This window comes from Tamandua tetradactyla, chromosome 9 (assembly GCF_023851605.1).
Source record: "Tamandua tetradactyla isolate mTamTet1 chromosome 9, mTamTet1.pri, whole genome shotgun sequence".
In the NCBI taxonomy this organism is placed as follows: domain Eukaryota; kingdom Metazoa; phylum Chordata; class Mammalia; order Pilosa; family Myrmecophagidae; genus Tamandua; species Tamandua tetradactyla.
In genome coordinates, this window is record NC_135335.1 from 104,318,403 (window position 1) to 104,343,839 (window position 25,437).

General features: G+C 38.4%; 1 pseudogene; it reads right to left on the reverse strand.

Annotated features, from left to right (window-relative positions):
* Nucleotides 1–262: 262 nt before the first annotated feature.
* LOC143645777 (reticulophagy regulator 1 pseudogene) lies at nucleotides 263–1,138 on the reverse strand (annotated as a pseudogene).
* Nucleotides 1,139–25,437: the final 24,299 nt, after the last annotated feature.

Below are 25,437 nucleotides of genomic sequence, written 5' to 3' on the forward strand. Positions count from 1 at the left end.
ACATCCTTTCTTTTATCTATACAAACCAGGAAAACAGGTTATTAACTATTTCTTGACTTTGGTGACATATCACTCATAAAACGTATCAGAATCAAGTTTTAACATTTTAGGAAACTTTTTCTATGACATAATATAAAGGATGAGGGAGTATGGTAGTTAGATTCAGGTGTCAACTTGGCTAGGTGAAGGCGCCTAGTTCTATTGCTGTGGACATGAGCCAAAGGCATGTGAACCTCATCAGTTGCTGATTACATCTGCTGTCTTAAGCCTTATGACTTCTTAGTTTGTGTACTTCCGCTTCTTCATCTTGTGTAAGTCCCAGTTCACTCTCAATTTAATCGAGCTCTGACTGATCAAGATGGTCAAAGTCATTGCTTCTTTGGTGTCTGTTGTGCTCTATGAGGCTGGGCGCTGCCTGAGAGAGTGGTTGCTGCATCCCCTCTAACTGGTCTTTGACAGCAGCAGTCACCGCAGCTGTGATGACATCCCAGCCGGTCTGCTCAGGAAGTGAAAGTTTTGGTCACTGTTCAGAGGAAGGGTGAGACCAGCTGTTTACTACTTCTTTTTGCTTGGTCTGGGACCACTGTCCAACCACAGTTCCTTTTATCTCTTGAGCTCAGTGGGTAAGCCAAGGCTGACTTCATCACCATCATTTGTTCCCATACCATTTTCTACACATGGAAAATTTGAAAGGGCTTGAGAGACTGTATCATATTCACTAGGCTGGTCAACATTGCCTGAAGTGTCTATCTGTGGAATATATCCTTCTGAAAGGTTGAAGGTGCCGTTATTGGTCAGGAAACCTCTGACGCATCCATGTCAGACACCGATAGCTCTTTGGCAGCAACTGTGAAGCTAATCTTAGGACAAAAACTGAAAAGCCTAATACACTGTCATCTTTTTCTTTAGTGGCTTCAGATCTCATATTTTTCTTCTGATTATATATTCTTTGATTCAAAAGTCTAGTTTTAGCAGATCTGGTTTGATTTTGTTGTACATTTTTGATCCAATATCATTACACTTAGTGGACACAAAAATGCACACAGTAACAGAAGACAGCTAGCATAACATCAGGAATGTAACTTCCCAAGATTGTGAGAAATATGCACACACTGCAGACCAGGTAATACGCTGACATTCTTTCATGATTCTGCAGTACAGTGGCTAAGTCTGGGTCTTTCTCTTCTTTTGATAACTTCTCAGCTGTTAAGGAATTCTAGAGGTGACTCTTCAAGGAGTTCCAGAAGGAATCTTCTAGTTGGAAGCCTTGAGACAGGGGAGATCTAAATCTAAACCAGGCTCCATAGTGTCCTTCAGATGTCCTGGGATTGGCCTAGGTGTCATTTGGATTGAGGGACAGTTGACGACAGCACTGCTTCTGTGCAAATCTCTCAGCCATTGGATTTTATTACAAGTGGAATGGATATCCAATGAAGAATTTGATTAGGGGTGGGTGGCATATTCTTATTCATTTTTTTTTTTAACCCAAAGGGCACTTCTTTCCTTTTTTTCTTTATTAGAGAGGTTGTAGGTTTATACAACAATCATGAATAAATATAGGATCCCCATATACCATCCTATTATTACCACGTTATACTGGTGTGGAACATTTGTTACAAGTGGTGAAAGCACATATTCATCATTGTACTATTAACTATTGTCCATGATTTAACATAGGATTCACTGTTTCTGTAGTGTGGTTCTGTAATTTTGTTTAACTTTTTAAATTGTATAATATAACATATATACAATGCGCAGAAAGAAACTAAGCAATAGTTTTCAAAGCACACTTCAACATGTTGTTACAGGACAGATCCCAGAATTTGTCATGGGCTACCATACCATCATATCAGACTTTTCCTTCAGTTACTCCAGAATGTAGGAGGCTAGAAGGAATAAATTTTTTTTGTCATAACAATTGCCATTTTTTTTCTTTTGTGAAAAATGACATATACAAAAACCAACAAATTTCAAAGCACAGCACAACAATTAGTTGTAGAACAGATTTCAGAGTTTGGTCTGGGTTACAATTCCACAATTTTAGGTTTTTGTTTCTAGCTGTTCTAAGATACTGGAGACTAAAAGAAATATCAATATGATGATTCAGCAATCGTACTCATTTGTTAAACCCTACCTTCTCTGTATAACTCCACCATTAACTTTGATCTTTCTCCCACTCTTTAGGGGTATTTGGGCTATGCCCATTCTAGTTTTTTCATGTTGGAAAGGGGCCATCAATAATATGGGATAGGGGGATGGGACTAGCTGATGTTCTGGAGAGTCTGGGCCCTCTGCATTTCAGGACTTATCTGGTCCAGGGACCCATCTGGAGGTTGTAGGTTTCTGGAAAATTACCCTAGTGCCTGGAACCTTTGTAGAATCTTATATAATACCCTAGGTTGGAATAGCTTTTAAAAATGGAATTTATCAAGTTGCAAGTTTGCTCTCCTAAGGCCATGAAAATGTCCAAATTAAGGCATACTGAGAAAGATATCTTAGTATCTTTCTCCCAAAGAAAGGGCAGATGAAGTTCAGGTTTTCTCTCTCAGCTGGGAGGACATATGGTGACATCTGCTATCTTTCTCTCCTCATTTCATAAGCTTCCTCAGGAGGGTTTTCTTCTGGATCGCCAAAGGTCTCCAGCTGTGTGGGCTCTGTTGGCACTGTTGGCTCTAAAACTTTTTCCAAAATGTTCTCTCTTAAAGGTCCCAGAAAGCAACCCCACCTTGAATGGGTGGAGACACATCTCCATGGAAACAATCAAAAGTTACCACCCACATTTAGGTGGGTCACACCTCCATGGAAACAATAAAAGCATCTCACCCAGCAATATTGAATGAGGATTAAAGGTCATGGTATTTTTGGGGTACATAATAACTTCAAACTGGCACAGGTCTGATTCATTTTTAAAAGTTTAGGCTGGCAACTACATGGAAACTGACTGAAGGAGCAAAGGAGCCAAAGTCTGGAGATTTGTTAAGAGGCTCTAGCAGCCCTGCATATGCGAGATGATGGAGGATTGGACCATAATGGGATTGATGAAGGTTTTAGACTCTAGGCATATATTTTTAAGCTTTTTTATTGTATAGTATAACACATATATGAAGCAAAGTAATAACAAAGCAATAGTTTTCAAAGCACTTTTCAAAAAGTGGTTACAGGACAGATCCCAGAGATTACCATGGGCTACCATACAATCCTCTCATATTTTTCCTTCTAGTTGCTCCAGAATATAGGAGGTTAAAGGGCTTAAATACTTTTTTTTTTATCACCACAATCAACTTTTTTTCTTTCATTTTTTGTGAACAAAAACATATATACAAAAAAGCTATACATTTCAAAGCACAGCACCACAATTAGTTGTAGAACATATTTCAGACTTTGACATGGATTACAATTCCACAATTTTAGGTTTTTATTTCTAGCTGCTGTAAAATATTGGAGACTAAAAGAGATACCAATTTAATGATTCCGCATTCATATTCATTTGTTAAGTCTTATCTTCTATATATAATTCCACCATCACCTTTGATCTTTCCAAACCTCTTTTTGGGGTTGTTTGGGATACAGAAATTCTAAATTTTTGATATTGGAAGGGTCTGTCACTAATTGGGGTAGGGAGATGGAACTATCTGCTGTACTGGAGAGGCTGGTCTAAGTTTCACAACTTATCTGGACCATGGACCTATCTGGAGGTTGTAGGTTTCTGGAAAGTTACTCTAGTGCTCTAGGCATAGTTTTGAAGATAGAGTCAACAGTATTTGCTGAATAGTTGGATGAGATGTTAGAGGAAAAAGACGACCCAGAATGACTCCAAGTTTCTGAATTGAAGAACTGTGTGAAAGGGGCTTAAAGTTACCGGGAGTGATGTTTAGATGGTAAGAAATGATGTCAAGAAGACAAGGAGCTTGGAGGAGAGGTTGAGGTGAAGGTAAACATTTTGGGGACATGAGTGAATAAATGGAATTTAGAATCTTAAGTCTGGCTGAGATAAAATTGATGGATTAAGTAGAGTGAGACCAGGTCCTGGAGCACTCCAATATTTGGAAGTCATGTGGAGCAGGAAGAGACTGGGTAACGGTCTCCAGTATTCAAGATGTGGAGCCCTAGCTCACTGGTAAAGCAAGTGTTTCAAGAAGGAGGGAATTAGCAATAGTGTCAAATGCTGCTGAGAGGAAAAGCGAGATGGTGGTAGACCCTGACCACTGGATTTGGGCAGATGGAGGGATCTCTCCATATCTCTATCTATCTACCTAGTGAATAATATTCTAAGAGTACCTGATTTTAAATCTCCATTAAACATATTTTTTTGGTAGCCTTTTAAAAAACTGGTTGATTTGTGGGTGTCTGATTTATTGGTTGTTGCAGAATGATACAGCTATTCATATATTCATGAGATACCTTATAGTTCATATTCCTTGAAATATTAAAGGTAGTAGGGGTAAAACACAAATTTTTATTAGACTTTTATTGCAATGTCTGACAAGTGGAATATCCTTTCATTTATTTTTATCTCTTTTGAAAAGAATTTTCAGGGCATGTGGATAATTAGTTTTTTCTCTCTCAGAATTCACCTTTAGTGACTCCGTTCAGTATTGAAATAACTTCAAAATTTTAGAGTTAACAGGGATGAAAGACATAGGGGGTTCTTAATATCTGAAACAGAAAAACAATATAGAAAAATAAAAACAAGATTGGCTTTAAAGCTAGAAAAATTGGGTGTGACTGTTAGCCCCACAACTTACTATTTGATCTGCAAGTTTGTGGAGCCTCAGTTTCTAATATGGGGCACATAGCACTTACATAATTGTGGAAAGGATTAATAAGATAGTGTGGAGAGAACATAGCACGTGCCTGACAGGGATTAGGAATTCACGTGGCATTTGTTATACTACCTTAGCTTACCTGCAGTTAGAAAGGTAAAGTAGTAGAGCCAAGACTAGAATCCAGGTCTCCTGACTTGATTTCCAAACTTCCCCTTTCCAATAATTATCAGCTTTATTCATGTGTTAAAAAACATTACTTTCTCCAGTGAGCCATCATGGTCATGTGTGGAGGTGAAGGAAGATAAGCATTTTTCTTCACATTTTGTGTCTGCATTTATTGTCTTTTGGGAACCTCATGTGGGAGTTGTTTATAAGATTGGAATAACCTAAAAACAATCATAAAGAGGCTCCTCTATCCTTCATGGTGTTCTAATAAAATATGGGCATCAGTGTTCATGTGTTTAGGGAGAATGTGTAACATTCGCTGTGTTCCAAAATGACTGGTCTTCAAAGAATGAGGGGCCTGGGCCAGCTTTTGGCATTTATTCACAAAGGGAAAAGATGTTTCCCTAATGAATACAAGAACTGATCAAGTTCATGATGTCTGTCATCATTCCCCTGTCTTCTAGCCGAGACAGTAATTTATACATATTCATAAGTCATGCACTTTATACATTCCCATCTCTATTTTTATATGTGTCTTCCCTATTTCTTCCTTCCTCCTTTCCCTATCCCCTGGAAATCATCTTGTACTGTCTTTGAGACTTGTGTTATGCATCTTCAGAAGCTAGCTGAGTTTCAATATTTCTTTAGAAAACCCAACACAGAAGAGAGCTGTCCTTCCTCAGAACAAGGGATAGCTATTCAATCTACAGAATAAAACTATGCAGTATTTGACACAAAGATCACCACTGCCTACTATTTCTTTGTCGCTGACCATTCTTTAAAAAATTATGCTATGGACAGGCCTCTTCATGGGTCATCTTAAGCCCAGTAATGGCATAAATGAAGCTCACAGACCTAGATCATTTCTATTCACAAAAATACATCCAACATCACAAAGGATATAAGAATAGCATAGATAAATAATCCCTTTGGGTCCTATGGTGGTGGTAATGGTTCTTAGTCCATTGAAGTGAGGAATCTGTAAGACCTAGGGTTCCCCCAGACAAAAAGGTTTTATCCTCTTCCCACTAGAAGGACTCCTGTGAAACAATAAATCTGGTACTCAGCAAGCCTAGAGGCTAATGCTAAAACTGATGTTTAATTATGAGACCACACTGGAGAGTGTGGAGTCTTGCTCAGTGCCTGTGCCCACCTGGTTGATACAGCCTAGAAGAGCCATAGTGAGTACTGATGCAGGAGGTTGCTACGCAGAGTCTGCTCAATGGGGGCAGGACGATTAAAGTTCAAACCTGACTCCTGCTTCAGCAACTAGCTACGTGTTCTTGGGCAACAGTCCATCTCTGTGAGTGGCAGTGTCATCATCTCTTAAATGGAGACAATTCTAGTCTCTGATTGATTTCTCCTGGGCTCACTCATGCTCCTGCATTCTGCCGGCCACACAGCTGAGGGCTCGCTTATATTTTCACACTTGCGCCATTCATTTCAACTCAGCCTTTAGCTGAGGACAAAAGCAGAAATGCAGAAATGTATTCTGGATGATACTCTGCCTGTAGCCATCCATTTTTACTCAAAGAACCGGATGCTCATAGAAGCCATGAAGCTAGACTAAGATGTACTGCTCAGACTTGAGTTGAAGTCACACTGACTTGGATGCAGTAAGGAAAAGATGGGTCTACCCCTGTGGCATCACCATGTTTCTGCAGCTGGGATATTATTCCTCCTAGGGCAAACTGACAATTGTAAAGCCATTAGAAACATTTCTTCCTTAGATATCTAGCCTTGATTTTTTTTTAATTAAATCTTTCTGAACATTAGTGTTATCATTTGTAAAATTTGGATAATTTTACTTCAGAATGGCTGTAAGGAGTCAAACAATAAAACTGAAGTGCTTCACACATATTAGGTTTCTAATAAATAACAGTTGCTGTTTTTTTTTCTAAGGGTGCAGGGCTGAGTGTGGGGAATTATGTATGCCATGAAGTACCAGCCGTCATAGATTTTTGGTCTATTTATTTCAGAGCTGTGTTCTTGTAGCATTTTTTATACTATTAACCCAAGTCAGATTTTGTATCTTTGAAGAGGGGCATGTTGCTTTCCTATCTATTCTGACAACTGATGTGAGTCACAACATTACACCTGGTCATCTGTCCAGATGCTTGTGTGATGGGGTGGGGACATGAGTAGCTTGGTACTCCAGCTGCTTCTTCCATTCTCTTGTCCCCAAACGACAGCACAGGGTGAGGTCTCTGACAGTATGGAGGCAGCAGGAGGGTGGGGAGGACCTGCCTGCTGTGGGCCTGTCCTGTCCACTTATGCTTCCAATACACCCTTTGGGGAGAGGAGAACACATTTCTCTCCTGGGAGTTGCACAGCCCAAGCATCAGCAGAGAGCTTTGAGGTTTACAGGGAGAAAAGGTATTCTGTAAGGAGAAGGAACTACTATTGTTTGCTGACTTTGGTGTGTTAGAGTCAAAGTCAGAAGGAGAGACATCTAAAGATATGTCAATCCATTCTGATATAGGTGTTGGGATCACCAACACAAGCACAGCCCACACATACTCTGATGGAAAGTTGTTTTACTCATGTAGAGAAGAGATAGAGTAAGGTCAGCTTCATTAGTGCATCTCATTTCCCCATAACCAGTGGGTCTAAATCCTTGGATGCGGGGAGGTGTTCTATGCACAGCACCCCTCCTGGGGGTTCCTGTGCTGCCGCAGTGGGGGACCATGCTCCCTCCCTGTCAGAGACAGATATACCACATGGGGGTGTGAACTGGATTCTTAAAACATGCCCACCAGAGTCAGACTGTCTCCAGTGAATGTTTACATATGCTTGGGACAATAGGGGAAGGAATGTACTGGAATCCCCTTATCTACTAGGGGAATGTGTTTTCTCCAGCCAGGCTGACACACCTACCTGGATCTGAGCACAGGATGTGTTTCTAGGTCCCAGGAAAAGCAGCAGGCATGCTAGGAACATAGTTAGCAATGGTCTGTGAATGGGGAAAGTTGCAGTTGACATCCCAGTCAAACATCTGGATTTAGTTTAAATCCAAAAAGTAAATGCCTCTAGGTTAAATATGATTAGCACAAGCAAAAACAAGCAAACAAACAAACAAACAAAACTCCATATTCTCTTTTTTCCAGAACTGTACAAATGCATATTTGTGAACCGGAAGGTAAATAAAAGCAAACAAAGGGAGGTGTGATTCTATATAACTCTTCCACAATATGCAGCAGGAATTTAAATAATATTAAATTTATGAAATACATTTTCAGTGTATCTTCAGGACTTTTTTTTTTTAACTTCCTTCTCTTTTTAAATAGGCTTTGGGGTAAGGGTTGTCTCTTTTAAGATTGACTCAGAGTCAGCCCTTCAAGTCCTCCCCTTACTATTATACAACATTATTGCTTTTTATTAATTTGATATTTCCTTCTCCTCTGCCTATGTGAGAAATAGATTACCTCTCCAATTGCATGAAACGCTAGTTGCAGCATTTTTCGCTGGCAACAAGAGTAAATATGTACAGATGCAGGTTTTATGAATCTGAATGTTATCGGGGACCTTTAGTTGACACTAAGGAGACAGAGTGGGTACAGCTGGCATACTTTGATTAGAACATCAATATTAACCACAGCTTATGGGGTTTCTATTGTATATAAGACATTGCATTAGGTGAGATTGGGGGATTTCGAAATAACAAAGTTTCTTAATGAGTATTTGCAAAAGGGATGTGGACAACAGAAAACTGGATAGGTGATGTCTGTCCTCAGCAAAGGAAGGCTTCAGATGGGAGCTGGATTAAGCTTTATTTTGAAGGGCACAGAGGTTTTGAGAAATGGAGAGGGGTAGAAGGGCAATTCTAGGCAGAGGGACCATAGAGACAAAATTGTGCAGGTGAGAAATCCGGAGGTGCCATTGGGGTAGAGTGATCATATGCATTAATCTAGAGCAAAATTAGAGATAGAAATTTTGAAGACAAGTAGAGAACAGTGAGTTGGGAAAGGCAGGGGTTGAGAGGCAGAAATGGAGAGAAAAGGTGGCAAAAGGAGACACAGGTCAAACATCTAAACCAAGGGATGAAGGGTGTAGGAAGAATAGGGCAAACAGATTTGAGAATTGGTCAGAAGTGGAGCTAAAAGATAGCAGGATTGAGAACGGGTAGAAGGTGGGTGTTTCCCTCTTGAGTGAATCTCTAGCCTCCTTCTTTTTCTACTTGCCCTCTGGCAGTACTTTAGTTCTCTGGAGGGCAGTTGATAGAGTGATTAAGCACAAAGATTTTGTTAATCCTGGGTTCACTTGGATTAACTCCTTGACTTGGGGTAAATGAATTTCTCTGTGCTTCAAGTCTCCATCAGCTAAGTGGGGAAAATAGTAGTACCTGCCTTCATATTGCTGAGAGGACTAAAAGGGTTAAATTATATGAAGGACTTGACCCTTACCTGGGCATTGGCTGTTATTCTTGAGGCTTTCATTTGCTGCAACATTTTTTGGAAGCTGGTGATTAAGGCTCTGGCATGTTTTAGAAAGAAAGAACAATTAGCACTTTTAATTAAAATATGGAGACAACCTGACAAGTTTGTAAGGCTACTAATGAATTGAGAAATTATCATTTATTTTTGTATGCAGAATGCTGTTCAAATTATCTGTGCTTCTTCTAAGGGGAGAGGGAATTAAACTCACTGACCAAGATGATGTGATGTGACTGGCAGTGTACTGGATGCTTTCCCAAATATTATGTTTAATGGCAAATAGCCAAGTGAATGACTCCTAAATTATGCCTCTGGAACAAAATATTAAAAATAATTCTTTGCCCCCTCTTGCCAAGAAAAATGACATTTTTCTCTGGAAATATTAGAGGAACTGGGTGATTGCTCAGCATTTATTCCTAAATTCCATCCTGTGGTTGCGCTGTTTGAATCTCTACTGGTCACAGTGGCAGATGAGAAATGTCCTGTGTCTGTTGATGGCATGGCTGAGGATCATGTTATATGTGCTGAAGGACAGAAGGGTGAAGTGCCTCAAGGTACCGCCTGCCCCAAGGTTGCTGCCCATCCATCCATTTCCTGCAGAAAAAAGGAGGGGTCAGCCCAGGTAGTGGGTGGTTCTTGGAAGGAGGTGAGGATGGCCTGCTTCCTTCAGTTCAGGGGTGCTGGTTGCTGACATCCTTGTAGAAATGGAGCAAGTATTAGGTCCATTGATAAGGCCCCAAAATAATCACCTAATTTCACAAAACTATGGCCAGGTACTCCTTCTTGGCTCACAAGCTAAAATGTCTATACTTAAGTTTTTTTTTTTTTTTTTTTTTTTGGCATGGGCAGGCTCTGGGAATTGAACCCAGGCCTCTGGCATGGCAGGCAAGAGTTCTGCCACTGAGCCACTGTTGCACCACCCTATACTTAAGTTTTATTTTTAATTGTTATTCTAGTAACATATATACAACCTAAAATTTTCCCTTTCAGCCACATTCAAATATATAATTTAGAGTTGTTAATTACATTCACAATGTTGTGCTACCATCACTGCATCCATTTCCAACAGTTTTCTATCACCCCAAACAGAAATTCTGTTCCAATTAATAAGCATTAACTCCCCATTCGTAACCCTACTCTGGCCCACAGTATCTGTATTTTAGTTTCTGACACTATGAATGTGCTTATTCCAATTATTTCATATCAGTGAGATCATACAGTATTGTCCTTTTATATCTGGCTTATTCATTCAACATGATGTCTTCAAGGTTTATCCATGTTATTAATTTTATCAGAACTTCATTACTTTTAATGGCAGAATAATTTTTCATGGAATGTATACACTACAGGTTTATCCATCCACCTGTTGATGGACACTTGAATTACTTCCATCTTTTACCAATTGTGAATAATGCCACTATGAACAAAGTCAATGTGCAACTATCTATTTAAATCCCTACTTTCAATTTTGAGTATCTAGAAGTGGTATTCCCTGGTCATGTAGTAACTCTATAATTAACTTTGTAAGGAATTGCCAAACTATGTGGCTGCATCAGTTTACATTGCCACCAACAATAAAAGTTTCTATTTTCAATATCCTCTTCAAAATTTTTATTTTCCTTTTTTCTTTTTTTTACCAGTAGCCGTTCTAGTGGATTGGGTAGTGCATCTTTAGATAAGGTCTACTCCATTGCTGAGCCAACCTCTGAAGTCATTCATAGATTGACCAGTAAATGACTGGGGCATTTACAAGATATCTTAGTGTTTATGCATGGAGAGAGATCAAGGTAAGAGAACAGGAGACCTGAGCTCTAGTTGCAATACCACCTAAACTAGCAATGGGTGTATTTTGCTCTAACTCTGTATTTCAGTTTCTCCATTTTTAAATGAAAGTCAATACTATTTTTACTCACTTTGAAGAGTTATTATGTGGCTCAAAAAAGACAAAAGATATAAAGTGATTTGAAATGTTAAAAGCACATTATAGAACTTCCGGGAAGATGGCCGACTAGAGTAGCTCCAGATTAGCCCTGCTCCATGGAAAAGTTAGAGAAGGGACAGGAGGGAGACTGAGACAGCAATTCGGGAGTGCGACTGACCTGGGAGAACTTTCTGCAACACATGTGGCAGCCCTGGTTGCAGAGGCCGAGGAACTGAGAGGCAGAAGGCTGGAGCCTGGAATGGAGGCATGGAGCCGCGGAGCCCACAGGAGTGCTCGGACTGGAACACAAGACTAGGAGGTAAGCCAGGCCACGTTTCTTGGGCACGCTACTCTCACAGCATAGCCCCATGACCAGCGACTCACCCCATACTGCATGCACCCGAACCCCATCACCTGATCCCATTCCCCGTGCTTCAGGCAGCCCCACCCCACCAATCCCCAGGGCACATACTGGCCTCACACTCCCACCCCAAGTGCAGCCCAACCCACATCTCCTGAGCACTACCTCCCCCTTTCTGTTCCCTGCATGCTGTTGCCAGTGCATAAATTTTGCAGGCACTAACCTCCATACCTAGGCTGTCCCCGCCCCCCCCCCCCCCCCATACTGTTGTACAGTCTCAACCCATCCTCCCTGAGCTCGGGGCATCCATTTACATTGGTCCCAGGCCCACACATGTGCATAGGTCCCCAATTATGTCACTCAGCTCTGGGAACTGCACTTTACAGCAGCCCTAGGACTGCACATGCCCACAGCCTTCTGCCTTACCTCCCAGCGCTGAGAAAGTGTCAACCTGCACAGCCGAGTTATATCTGCCCCCAACCCATGAAGGCGTAATGCTGACCTCCTGTCACAGCTCTGTGCATCCACACAAAGGGCCCTGTGCCTTAGCCAGGGCACACCAGGGTTATGCCCCCCAGATGAGTGCACCCACACAGCGACATCCTCCCTGTCCTCTGGGCACCCACATTCACAAGCATCAGCATAATATTCCCAACCTGCACCCATACCTGCCCTGAAACAAATCACTATACTGAGTGCTCCACCCCATGCCCTGCTCCCTGCTATACAACAATCCTGCAAACACAAGGCCTTAGACTATTGAAGAAATCAACTCCCAAAGTAAACTAATCAAGATATTTACATGTGATGAAGACAGCAGAAGATTACTAAGCATATCACAATGCAGACAGATATAGCCCTGCCTAGTGACCAAATTAAAACACCAGAGGAGACACAGATGTTGGAACAACTAATCAAAGATGTTCATGCAACTCTATTTAATAAAATAAATGGGATGGCAAATGACATAAAGGAGATCAAGAAGACAGTAGAAGAGCACAAAGAGGAATTTGAAAGAATAAATAGAAAAATAGCAGAAATCACAGAGATTAAAGACTCTGTTGACCAAATGAAAAACATAATAGAGGCACACAACACCAGATTTGAAGAGACAGAAGAAAGAATAAGTGATATAGAGGACAGGATAATTGACTTCAAAGACTCAAAATAGCAAATGGCAAAAAAGATGGAAGAAAATGAATGGGAAATCAGGGAAATGATAGACAAAACAAAGCACACAATTATAAGAATCATTGGTGTCCCAAAAGGAGAAGAGAGGAGTAAAGGGCTAGGAAGAGTAGTTGAGGATATGATAGGGGAAAACTTTCCAACCCTCATAAAGGACATAAATATACAAGTCAAAGAAACCCAAAGAACTCCAAACAGAATAAATCCAAATAGGCCTTCCCCAAGGCACATACTAATCAGTCTGTCAAATGTTGAAGAGAAGCAGAAAATCCTGAAAGTGCAAGAGAAAAACAATCTACTACATACAAGGGAAATAAAATAAAACTGATTTCAGACTACTCAACTAGCTCCCTGGAGGTGAGAAGGCAGTGGTATGGTACATTCAAGATCCAGAAAGAGAAAGACTTCCAGCCAAGAATTCTGTACCCAGCCAAATTGTCTTTCAAAGTTGAGGGAAAGATTAAAGTTTTCACAGACAATGAACTCCTGAAAGAGTTTGTCAACAAGAGACCTGCCCTACAAGAAATACTAAAAGGAGTTCTGCCAACTGAAAAAAAAAAAGAGAGAGAGACAGGAGAGGGAGGTCTGTAGGAGGGAAGAGAATTGATGACTACCATTGAGAGTAATTTAAATAATATAAAGAGAAAGAGGGAAAAGAATATATAGATCTGACAAATAAAATAAAAAAGAGAAAATGGTGGAACCATGAAATACCTTTTCAATAATAATTTTGAATGTCAATGGACTAAATTTACCAATTATGAGATATAGATTGGCAGACTGGATTAAGAAGCATAATCCAGCTATATGCTACTTACAGGAGACTCGTTTTAGACACAAGGATACAAATAGATTGAAAGTGAAAGGATGGAAAAAGAATTTCCATACAAGTTGTAACCAAAAGAAAACTGAAGTTGCTACACTAATATCGTACAAAATAGATTTTAAATGTAAAGCCATCATAAGTGACAAAGAAGGCTGCTACAAAAAGGAACAATGTCCCAAGGTATGCAACAGTGTGAATGAACGTGTTGGACATTTGGTGAGGCAAAATAGACCAGAAACAAACACAAAAAGCAAAAATAGTATGGTCACCTTTAGAAAATGCTTATAAGAAAACAGGGGGCAGGCCATGATGGCTCAGCAGGCAGAGTTCTCACCTGCCATGCCAGAGGACCTGGGTTTGATTCCCAGTGCCTGCCCATGTTAAAAAAAGGAAAGAAAACAGGGGCCTAGACTGTGAGCTTTTAGAGCAGACACAGTAAGTCTGGAGTGGTGATTATTTCTGGATTTTGAGAGGCTGTTTTATATATGTAACCTGATATTTAGAGACAAGAAAGAAGCCAAACAGGCTGGGGTTAAAGTAATTCAGAACATGGGGGTAAGGAAGACTGTGTCTATATTTTAGAACCACACATATTCCTTGAGACCAATGGAAGAAAGGTTTATTTGATATGGAACTTAAATTTTCTGTAGTGCATAATGTAATTCAACCTATCTGTATAGCTCATTTGAACAATTGAAACACAGGAAGCACAGAATAAGAAAGAGGTCCTTTAATCCTGTATAGATTATTGTAAGGCCTGGAAACATCCTAGAGTATATTAAGCAGATAATCAAAAAGTATTGGCAAAGTCCCATGAGTGAGGGAGTAGAGAATATGGAACTATTAAACCTTACCATCAGGGAATCCCCTGATACTGTGTCAAACTTTAGGGATACCCAAATCAATAGGCCATGCCCTTGATCATGAAGCTTACTGTTGTGAAGCTTATGTAGGTAGTGGAGAAGCTTAGACTACCTATAGGCATGCCTAAGAGTTACTTTTGGAGGACCTCTGTTGTTTTTCAGATGTGGCCTCAGTCTCTCTAAGTCTAACTCTGCAAGTTGGTGATATAGGAGAGGACTCCCAGGGATGAATCCAGACCTGGTACCATGGGATCAACAATTACATCCTGACCAAGTGTGTGTGTGGGGGTAGTGTAATTAATAAAGTATCAGTGGCAGAGAGAGTTCAAACAGAATTGAGAGGCTACTCTGGAGGTTGCTTTTATGCAAGTTTCAGGTATAACTTGCTACCTATCATAACCTGCCAACCCCCAACCAGGACCATTCCAGCCAATCCTAAAGAACACCTACAGCAATATATAAGATTCCACAAGGGTTCCAGGTTCTAGTAATTTTCCAGAAAACTACAACTTCCAGATGGGTCCCTGGTCCAGAGAAGCCCTGAAACTTAGCCCACCCTCTCCAGAACATCAGATAATTCCATTTCCCTACCTCATGTTAGTGACAGACCCTTCCAATAGAAAAAATTTAGAATTGTCATAGCCCAAACAACAATCTCAAAGAGAAGTATGGAAAGATCAAAGGTAATAGTGGAATTATACATATAAGATTGGTCTTAACAAATGAATATGAATGCTGAATCATTTAATTGATATCTCTTTTAGTCTCCAGTATCTTAGAGCACCTAGAAGTAAAAACCTAAAAAAGTGAAATTGTAACCCTTGTCAAAGTCTGAAGTAAGTTCTACAACTAGTTGTGGTTCTGTGCTTTGAAATTTATAGCTTTTTTGTATATATGTTTTTCTTCACAAGAAAAGAAGGGAAAAAAGTCTATTGTGATGATAAAAGTATTAAATAAAAGTACTCAATAGTATTTAAGTCCTCTAGTCTCCTATATTCTGGAGCAGCTAGAAGGAAAAATATGAAAGGATTGTATAGTAGCCCATGACTAACTCTGGGATCTGTCCTGTAACCACTTTTTGAAGAGTGCTTTGAAAACTATTGCCTTTTTTCTTTGTTTTGTATATCTGTTATACTATACAATAAAAAAATGTTTAAAGAAAAAAAAAGTTAGAATGGGCATAACCCAAATATCCCTACAGAGTGTGAGAAAGATCAGAAGTGATGGTGGAGTTATACAGAGAAAGTTGGGTTTAACAAATGAGTGCTGAATCATTTTAATGGTATTTCTTTTAGCCTCCAGTATCTTTGAGCAGCTAGAAATAAAAAACTAATATTGAGGAATTATAACTCACACCAAACTGTGAAATCTGTTCTACAACTATTTTTTGCAATGAACTCTGAAATGTATTGCTTTTAGATATATATGTTATTTAAAGAGAAGGAATATAATAGAGAAGATAGGATTTGACAAATAAGTATGACTGCTGAATCAATATGTTGACATTTGTCGGTCTCCAGTGTCTTGGAGGTGCTAGGAGGAAAAACCTGAAATTGTGGAACTGTAACGCATACCAGACTGTGAAATCTGTTCCATAACCACTTGTTGAAATGTACATTGAAATTTATTGCTTTTTTGTATATATTTCACAATAGAAAAAAGTTAAAAAAAAAAACACAACACATTATTTGTGATTAACTGCTTAAGCATGGGCCAGTCATTCAGCAGAAATGGCTCTGCTACCAGTCTGCCACAGGTTTGTTGAATATCCTTACTCTCTATGACTCATGTTTTCCATCTGTTAAGAAGGGAATATTTGAATAGTTCTTCAAAGTGAATGACACAATGATAATAGACAAAATGAAGCCTTGAAGTGTTGTGGTTTCTGGGTGGCCCACCATAGTCCCTTACTCCCATACATCAAAAATAATGAGAGTCTTAAATAGAAGACATTAAAAAAGTTCAAGGGATCAAGCCCTGAGTTTGAGCTACTTTGCTTCAAATTCCAGTTCTTCCCTGTGCTAATTGTGTGACATGGTTTTCATACCTATGAATTGGAGAATTTAATAGTTTCCCCATCATAAAGATGATATGAAGCTCAAAAGAGCCAATGCATACAAGAAGTTATCACAGTAAGTAGTAAACCACAACAAATATCAACTATCAATCAGTGTCATAGATGCTACCAAGAGATGATACTTATAGTCTGTATTTGTTCACGTTGGCTGGTGAAACAGGCTACCAAAACTTGGTGGCTTAAAACAACATGTTTATTCTTTTGCAATTATGGAGGTCAGAAGTTCAAATTCAGTTTCACTGGGCTGAAAGCAAGGTATTGGCATGGAGGTCCTAGGGAAGAATCCATTTCTTTGCCTTTTCCATTTTCTAAAGTTGCATTCCTTGTACTATTTGACTCATGGAACCTTCTTCCATCTTCAAATCCAGCAGCACCATCTTCAATTCTCTCTGCATCATCATCACATTACAAAGCCTCTGTTTCAATTTTTTTTTTTAACTTTTGTGTCAAATCTCCCTCTGCCTGCATCCTGTCAAGGATCCATGTGCATGCATTTGGGGTCAACCTGGATAATCCAGGACAATCTCTTCATCTCAAGATCTTTAAATTAGTCACATCTGCAAAGTCCATTTTGCCATATAAAGTAACATTCATAAATTACAGGGATAAGGACCTGGATATTTTGGTGGGCTATTATTCCATGTACCACATAGTCAAAATTGTTTTAATTTATCCTTGTTCCACCTCCCCATCCCTCCAAAATGCTAATGTTGATATTACTGCAGAAGAAGTAGAATGGGACATGGTTCACATCTGATTTCATAGATGCTCATGTTTTATTTTCTATATCAGTTTGGAGAATTATAATTGTTTCCTTTGTAGGACTTTTATTCACATTATAAATATTTACTGAACATCTATTGTGGTGCTAGGCATTTAGTAAAATAGACAGAAGCTCTACCTAACCTTATGTGACAAGTGGGAGAGGCAAACATAAGTGAAACAATCATGCAAACACATAGGACTATGAAAGATGAGTGCAGACAAGTACGAGAGTATAGAGCAGGAACTTTATATTCCAACGTGGTATTTGTGTGTAATACGGATGCTGCAACATTGGCATGACATTATGGTATTTGTCTCTGTGCCGGTTTGAATGTATGGTGGACCCCAGAAAAGCTATGTCCTTTAATCCTCATTGAACATTGCTGGGTGGGAGCATTTTGATTGTTCCCATGGAGATGTGACCCACCCAACTGTGGGTGGTAATTTTTGATTAGATGATTTCTATGGAGGTGTGTCTCTACCCATTGAAAGTGGAGTTGTTTACTGGAATCCTTTAAAAGAGGAAACATTTTGGAAAGAGTCCCTTTTTGGTAGAGCCACGAGAAAGCCAGTGGGCTCCACCATATTCGCCATGTGCCCTTCCAGCTGAGATAGAAACGTTGACATTTTCTCAACCTTAGAGCTGTAAACTAGTAACTTATTAAATTCCCCTTTTAAAAAGCCATTTTGTTTCTGGTATATTGCATTCTGGAAGCTAGAAAACTAGAACCTATTTCCCCAAGAGATGCTGCAGAAATTCTTTTGAAGTCATTTGTGAATTCACCTAGGAGTAAGAGACTCATATGTGTATATAAGAAAGGATTGTTATTGGTGAAAGTAAGGAAATTCTGGCAAGACTCTCATGTAAATAGGAATCAAATAGAGGTAAACATTCCTCCCCAAGAAATGTTCAAGAAAATATTTCAGTGCAGAAGTTATTGTGTTTTCTTAGGGACTTTGAGCAAAGGATGAAGATTGGTTTCTGTTGCATTATTTATGATGAACTTAAATTTAAAGAATTGTCCATACTGGGCCCAGAATTAGCACTGAGGAGAAGAGTGTTGAAATCAGAATTTGTGCCTTAGGATGAATGCTATCAAGGAAAAATATAGTGCTTTTAAACCACTCTTCTAAGTTTGCATCAAGAAATGAAAGTGATACCCTCATACACCATTGCCACAGATACCAGTTAAAAAGGAACTTTATTATTTTTCTGACTTCTTCTAAAACCTGAGATAATGGTAAAAGAGATTTCTAGATCAGAGCAAATATATACTGTTGCTATATTTCACTAAATAAAACCACTTTCAGAACGTAGTAATTTCATATTGGTAGGGAAAAGTAATCTTTATTCTTGACTGTTAATGTGTTTTTACATGAAGTGTTGCTCCCAAGCTTTTCCTTCCTGCCATCCAAAGTGCACAGTGTTTTTGAGCTACACCTGAGGCAATTGTCTGATCATAATAATTCAAGTATTTGAAGGTATTTATACCCTCCCTAAGCCTTCTCTTTTGCAGATTAAATAACTAATTTATTGCACCTATTTTTTTAGTATCTACCATGTGCCTGGCAAAGGGTTAAGGCTTAGTATCAACTGAGAAAGACAGTGTGATAACAGAGGATGTGATGGAACTGTGGTGGCCCAATAGAGGGACTAACCAATATATTTGGGTGGATCAAAAAATCTTCATATTCGAACAAATCTCAAATCAATTCAAGGAGATGGAGGAAAATATGGCTAAAGAGAAAAGAATATTAAAAAAAACATGGGGTGAGCATACAGAAGAATTTGAAAGTGTAAAAAAACATAAATTATGAGATTGAAAGTCACAACAGAAGAGAATAAAAGACACCAGAAGCATAAAACAGCAGATGTGAACAGGCAGAAGAAAATTCATGGAACTAAGAGAACTAGAAGATAGGGCAATCAAAATCTTACAAACAGGGCAGTGCGATAGTGGCTCAGTGGCAGAGTTCTTGCCTACCATGCTGGAGACCCGGGTTCTATTCCTGGTGCCTGTCCATGTTAAAAAAGAAAGGAAAAAAAATCTTAAAAACAGTAGAACTGACAAGGAAAAGAATGGACAAAATTAAGCAGGGTCTCAGGGAAATGAATGACAATATGAAGTACACAAACATGGGTGTCATATGTTGCATGGGTGAACAAGAAGTAGAAGAGAAGGGAAGAGAGGCAAAAAGAACATTTGAGGAAATAATGGCCCCCAATTTCCCAACTCTTATGAAAGATATAAATACACATGTCTAAGAAGTACAACATACTCCAAACAGAATAAATCCTAATAGACTTACTCTGAAACACATATTAATCAGAATTTCAATGCCAAAGATGAAGCAGCAAAAGAAAAGTGATTCATCACATACAAGGGAATGGTTATAAGATTAAGTCCCATTTTTCATCAGAAACCATGGAGGCAGGAAGGCAATGGTATGATATATTTAAAGTACTGAAAGAGCAAAAGTGCCAGTCAGAAATTATTTATCTGGCAAAACTCTCCTTGAAAATGAAGGAGATTTAAAAAATATTCACTGATAAACAGAAATTGAGGTTGTCAACAAGAGACCTACCCTACAAGCAACATTAAAGGGAGTTCTGCTGGGTGAAAGGAAAAGTCAGGAAAGAAAGGCTTGGAATAGAGTGTAGAAATGAAGATTACCAGTAAGGGTAATGAAAAGTGTAAAAAAAAGAAACAAAAACAAGATATGACATATAAAATCCAAAGGATGGAATGGCTGAAGTATTGCCTTTCTAGTCATAACATTGAATATTAATAGATTAAAATCCCCCAATGAAAAGACAGATTGGCAGAATGGATAAAAAAAATAACATCAAACTGTATGCTGTCTACAAGAGTCTCATCATAGACCCAAAGACACAAATAAGTTGAAAGTGAAAGGTTGAAAAAATAGATTCCACACAAACAGTATTGAAAAAGGAACTCAGTTAGCTACATTAATATCAGACAAAATAGACTTTAAGTCAAAAGCTGCTTTAAGTGACAAAAGGACAGTGTATATTAATAAAAGGCACAATCCCCCAAGTAAAAATAACGCAATCATAAATATTTATGCATCTAACTATGGTGCTCCAAAATACATGAGGCAAATCCTGGAAAAATTGAAGGGGGAATTAGATATCGCTATCATATTTGGAGAATTCAATGCACAACTCTCATCAATAGACAGAACATCTAGATTGAGGATCAACAAGAAAATAGAGAATTTGAACAATATGATAAATTAGCTAGATGTAAGAGATGGAAACAGATCATTGCCCCCCAAAATTCAGGATATACATGGCTCATTCTCCAAGATAGATGATAAGCACATATCCAATTTGACAAAGATAAAAAGAGAGATGTAAATAAATAAAATCAGATAGGAGAATGGGGACATTACCATTGACCCCACATAAATAAAACATTCATAAAAGGATACTATGAACAATTTATGTCAACAATTAGACAATTTAGATGAAAAGGAAAACTTCCTATGAGCACACAATAATCTACACTAACACTAGAAGAAATACAAGTCCTTCACAGACCAATTACAAGTATAGAGATTAAAACAGTCATCCAAAACCTCTGAACAAAGAAAAACCCAGGACCAGATGGCTTCCAGGTGAATTCTACCAATCATTTTAAGAAGAATTAAATAGCAATTCTGCTCAAACTTTTCCAAAAAGTTGAAGAGGAGGGAACACTACCTAACTCATTCTATGAAGCCAACAACAACCTAATACCAAAGACAGATAAAAATACTTCAAGAAAGGAAAATCAATTTCACTTATGAGTATAGATGCAAAAATCCTCGACCAAATACTTGTAAATCAAATCCAGCAGCACATTAAAATAATTATGCATCATGATCAAGTGAGTTTTATCCCACATATGCCAGAGCGGTTCAATACATGAAAATTAATTAATTAAAAACCTAAATTGACAAATTGAAAGGGAAAACCACATGATCATCTCAATTGATGCAGAAAAGGCATTTAGCAATAAATATAGAAAGTCCCAAAAAACTACAATAAAGCTACTAGAGCTAATAAATGAAATTCAGAAAACTGGCAGAATACAAGATAAACATGTAAAATTCAGCAGTATCTCTATACACTAGTAATGAGCAATCAGAGGAGGCACTCAGAAAAGAAATCAATTTACAATATCAACCCAAAAGCATCTAATATTTAGGAATGAATTTAAACAAAAATGTTGTATTAGCTAGGGTTCTCTAGAGAAACAGAATCAGCAGGAGATATCTGTAAATAAAAAATTTATAATAATGTCTTTTGCAACTATGGGGATTTAAGAGTCCAAGATCTGTAGGGCAGGTCAGGAGCTGGCAGTTCCAATGAAGGTCCTCAACAAACTCTCAGGACCGGCTGGCTGACTGAAGGAGGAAGGTGATTATCTCTTCTGAATCCTCCTTAAAAGACTTCTGGTGATTAGATTAAGCATTACTCATTGCAGAAGATACTCCCCTTAGCTGATTGCAAATGCAATGAGCTGTAGATGCAGCCAACATGCTCATGTCTTAAGTCCATGAAATGTCCTCACAGCAACAGACAGGCAAGTGCTTGCCCAACTGGACAACTGGGCACCACCACGTGGCCAAGTTGACTCATGAACTTGACCAATGCAGTCCGCCCCTTGTCAACTTGGCAGCCATATACATCACCTTAAACCATACTTAATCTCTAAATAGAAAACAATAACAGGTACATTTTCTTCCTTGCCTAACAATACTCAACTGTTCGGCATGCAACCAGAAATGTATTAAATCTCTCCAGAATAGGGTACAAATCCCTGGGTAATATTCACTTTTCAGCTTGATATCTTACAACTTATATACTATAACATAAACAAAACAACTTATGCCGCATGATAAAGGAGATAAAATAAAGAGACTTCTATGAGACAATCAATAAGATTGATGGGCCCTTAGCAAGACTGACAAAAAGAAGAAGAGAGAGGATGCAAATAAATAAAATCAGAAATGGAAGAGAAGACATAACCACTGACCTCACAGAAATAAAGGAGGTAATAACAGGATACTATGAACAACTTTACGCTAATAAATACAACAATGTAGATGAAATGGACAAGTTCCTAGAAAGGCATGAACAACCAACTTTGACTCAAGAAGAAATAGATGACCTCAACAAACCAATCACAAGTAAAGAAATTGAATCAGTCATTCAAAAGCTCCCCAAAAAGAAAAGTCCAGGACCAGGTGGCTTCACATGTGAATTCTACCAAACATTCCAGAAAGAATTAGTACCAACTCTGCTCAAACTCTTCAAAAAAATCGAAGTGGAGGGAAAGCTACCTAATTCATTCTATGAAGCCAACATCACCCTCATACCAAAACCAGGCAAAGATATTACAAAAATAGAAAACTACAGACCAATCTCTCTAATGAATATAGATGCAAAAATCCTCAACAAAATTCTAGCAAATTGAATCCAGCAACACATTAAAAGAATTATACATCATGACCAAGTAGGATTCATCCCAGGTATGCAAGGATAGTTCAACATAAGAAAATCAATTAATGCAATACACCATATCAACAAATCAAAGCAGAAAAATCACATGATCATCTCAATTGATGCAGAGAAGGCATTTGACAAGATTCAACATTCTTTCCTGTTGAAAACACTTCAAAGGATAGGAATACAAGGGAACTTCCTTAAAATGATAGAGGGAATATATGAAAAACCCACAGCTAATATCATCCTCAATGGGGAAAAATTGAAAACTTTCCCCCTAAGATCAGGAACAAGACAAGGATGTCCATTATCACCACTATTATTCAACATCATGTTGGAGGTTCTAGCCAGAGCAATTAGACAAGAAAAAGAAATACAAGGCATCAAAATTGGAAAGGAAGAAGTAAAACTATCACTGTTTGCAGACGATATGATACTACATGTCGAAAACCCAGAAAAATCCACAACAAAACTACTAGAGCTAATAAATGAGTACAGCAAAGTAGCAGGTTACAAAATCAACATTCAAAAACCTGTAGTGTTTCTATACACTAGCAATGAACAATCTGAGGGGGAAATCAAGATACGAATTCCATTTACAATTGCAACTAAAAGAATAAAGTACTTAGGAATAAATTTAACTAAAGAGACAAAAGACCTATACAAAGAAAACTACAAAAAACTGTTAAAAGAAATCACAGAAGACCTAAATAGATGGAAGGGCATACCGTGTTCATGGATTGGAAGACTAAATATAGTTAAGATGTCAATCCTACCTAAATTGATTTACAGATTCAATGCAATGCCAATCAAAATCCCAACGACTTATTTTTCAGAAATAGAAAAGCCAATAAGCAAATTTATCTGGAAGGGCAGGGTGCCCCGAATTGCTAAAAGTATCTTGAGGAAAAAAACCCAAGCTGGAGGTTTCACGCTGCCGGACTTTAAGGCATATTATGAAGCTACAGTGGTCAAAACAACATGGTATTGGCATAAAGATAGATATATCGACCAATGGAATCGAATAGAGTGCTCAGATATAGACCCTCTCATCTATGGACATTTGATCTTTGATAAGGCAGTCAAGCCAATTCACCTGGGACAGAACAGTCTCTTCAATAAATGGTGCCTAGAGAACTGGATATCCATACGCAAAAGAATGAAAGAGGACCCGTATCTAACACCCTATACAAAAGTTAACTAAAAATGGATCAAAGATCTAAACATTAGGTTGAAGACCATAAAACAGTTAGAGGAAAATGTAGGGAGATATCTTATGAATCTTACAATTGGAGGTGGTTTTATGGACCTTAAACCTAAAGCAAGAGCACTGAAGAAAGAAAGAAATAAATGGGAGCTACACAAAATTAAACACTTTTGTGCATCAAAGAACTTCATCAAGAAAGTAAAAAGACAGCCTACACAATGGGAGACAATATTTGGAAACAACATATCAGATAAAGGTCTAGTATCCAGAATTTATAAAGAGATTGTTCGGCTCAACAACAAAAAGACAGCCAATCCAATTACAAAATGGGAAAAAGACTTGAACAGACACCTCTCAGAAGAGGAAATACAAATGGCCAAAGGGCACATGAAGAGATGCTCAATGTCCCTGGCCATTAGAGAAATGCAAATCAAAACCACAATGAGATATCATCTCACACCCACCAGAATGGCCATTATCAACAAAACAAAAAATGACAAGTGCTGGAGAGGATGCTGAGAAATAGGCACACTTGTCCACTGTTGGTGGGAATGTCAAATGGTGCAACCACTGTGGAAGGGAGTTTGACAGTTCCTCAAAAAGCTGAATATAGAATTGCCATATGACCCAGCAATACCATTGCTAGGTATCTACTCAAAGGACTTAAGGGCAAAGACACAAACAGACATTTGCACACCAATGTTTATAGCAGCATTATTTACAATTGTAAGGAGATGGAGACAGCCAAAATGTCCATCAACAGAAGAGTGGCTAAACAAACTGTGGTATATACATACGATGGAATATTATGCAGCTGTAAGACAGAATAAACTTATGAAGCATGTAATAACATGGATGGACCTAGAGAACATTATGCTGAGTGAGACTAGCCAAAAACTAAAGGACAAATTCTGTATGGTCCCACTGATGTGAACCGACATTGGAGAATAAACTTGGAATATGTCATTGGTAACGGAGACCATCAGGAGTTAGAAATAGGGTAAGATAATGGGTAATTGGAGCTGAAGGGATACAGACTGTGCAACAGGACTAGATACAAAAACTCAAATATGGACAGCACAATACTACCTAATTGCAATGTAATTATGTTAAATCACTGAATGCTGCATCTGAGCTATAGTTTTTTGTTTGTTTGTTTGTTCTGTTTTTTATATATATTTTTTGTATTTTGTATTTTTATTTTTTTCTCTATATTCTCATTTTATTTCTTTTTCTGTTGTCTTGCTATTTCTTTTTCTGGATCAATGCAAATGTACTAAGGAATGGTGATCATGCATCTATGTGATGATATTGGGAATTGCTGATTGCATATGTAGAATGGAATGATTT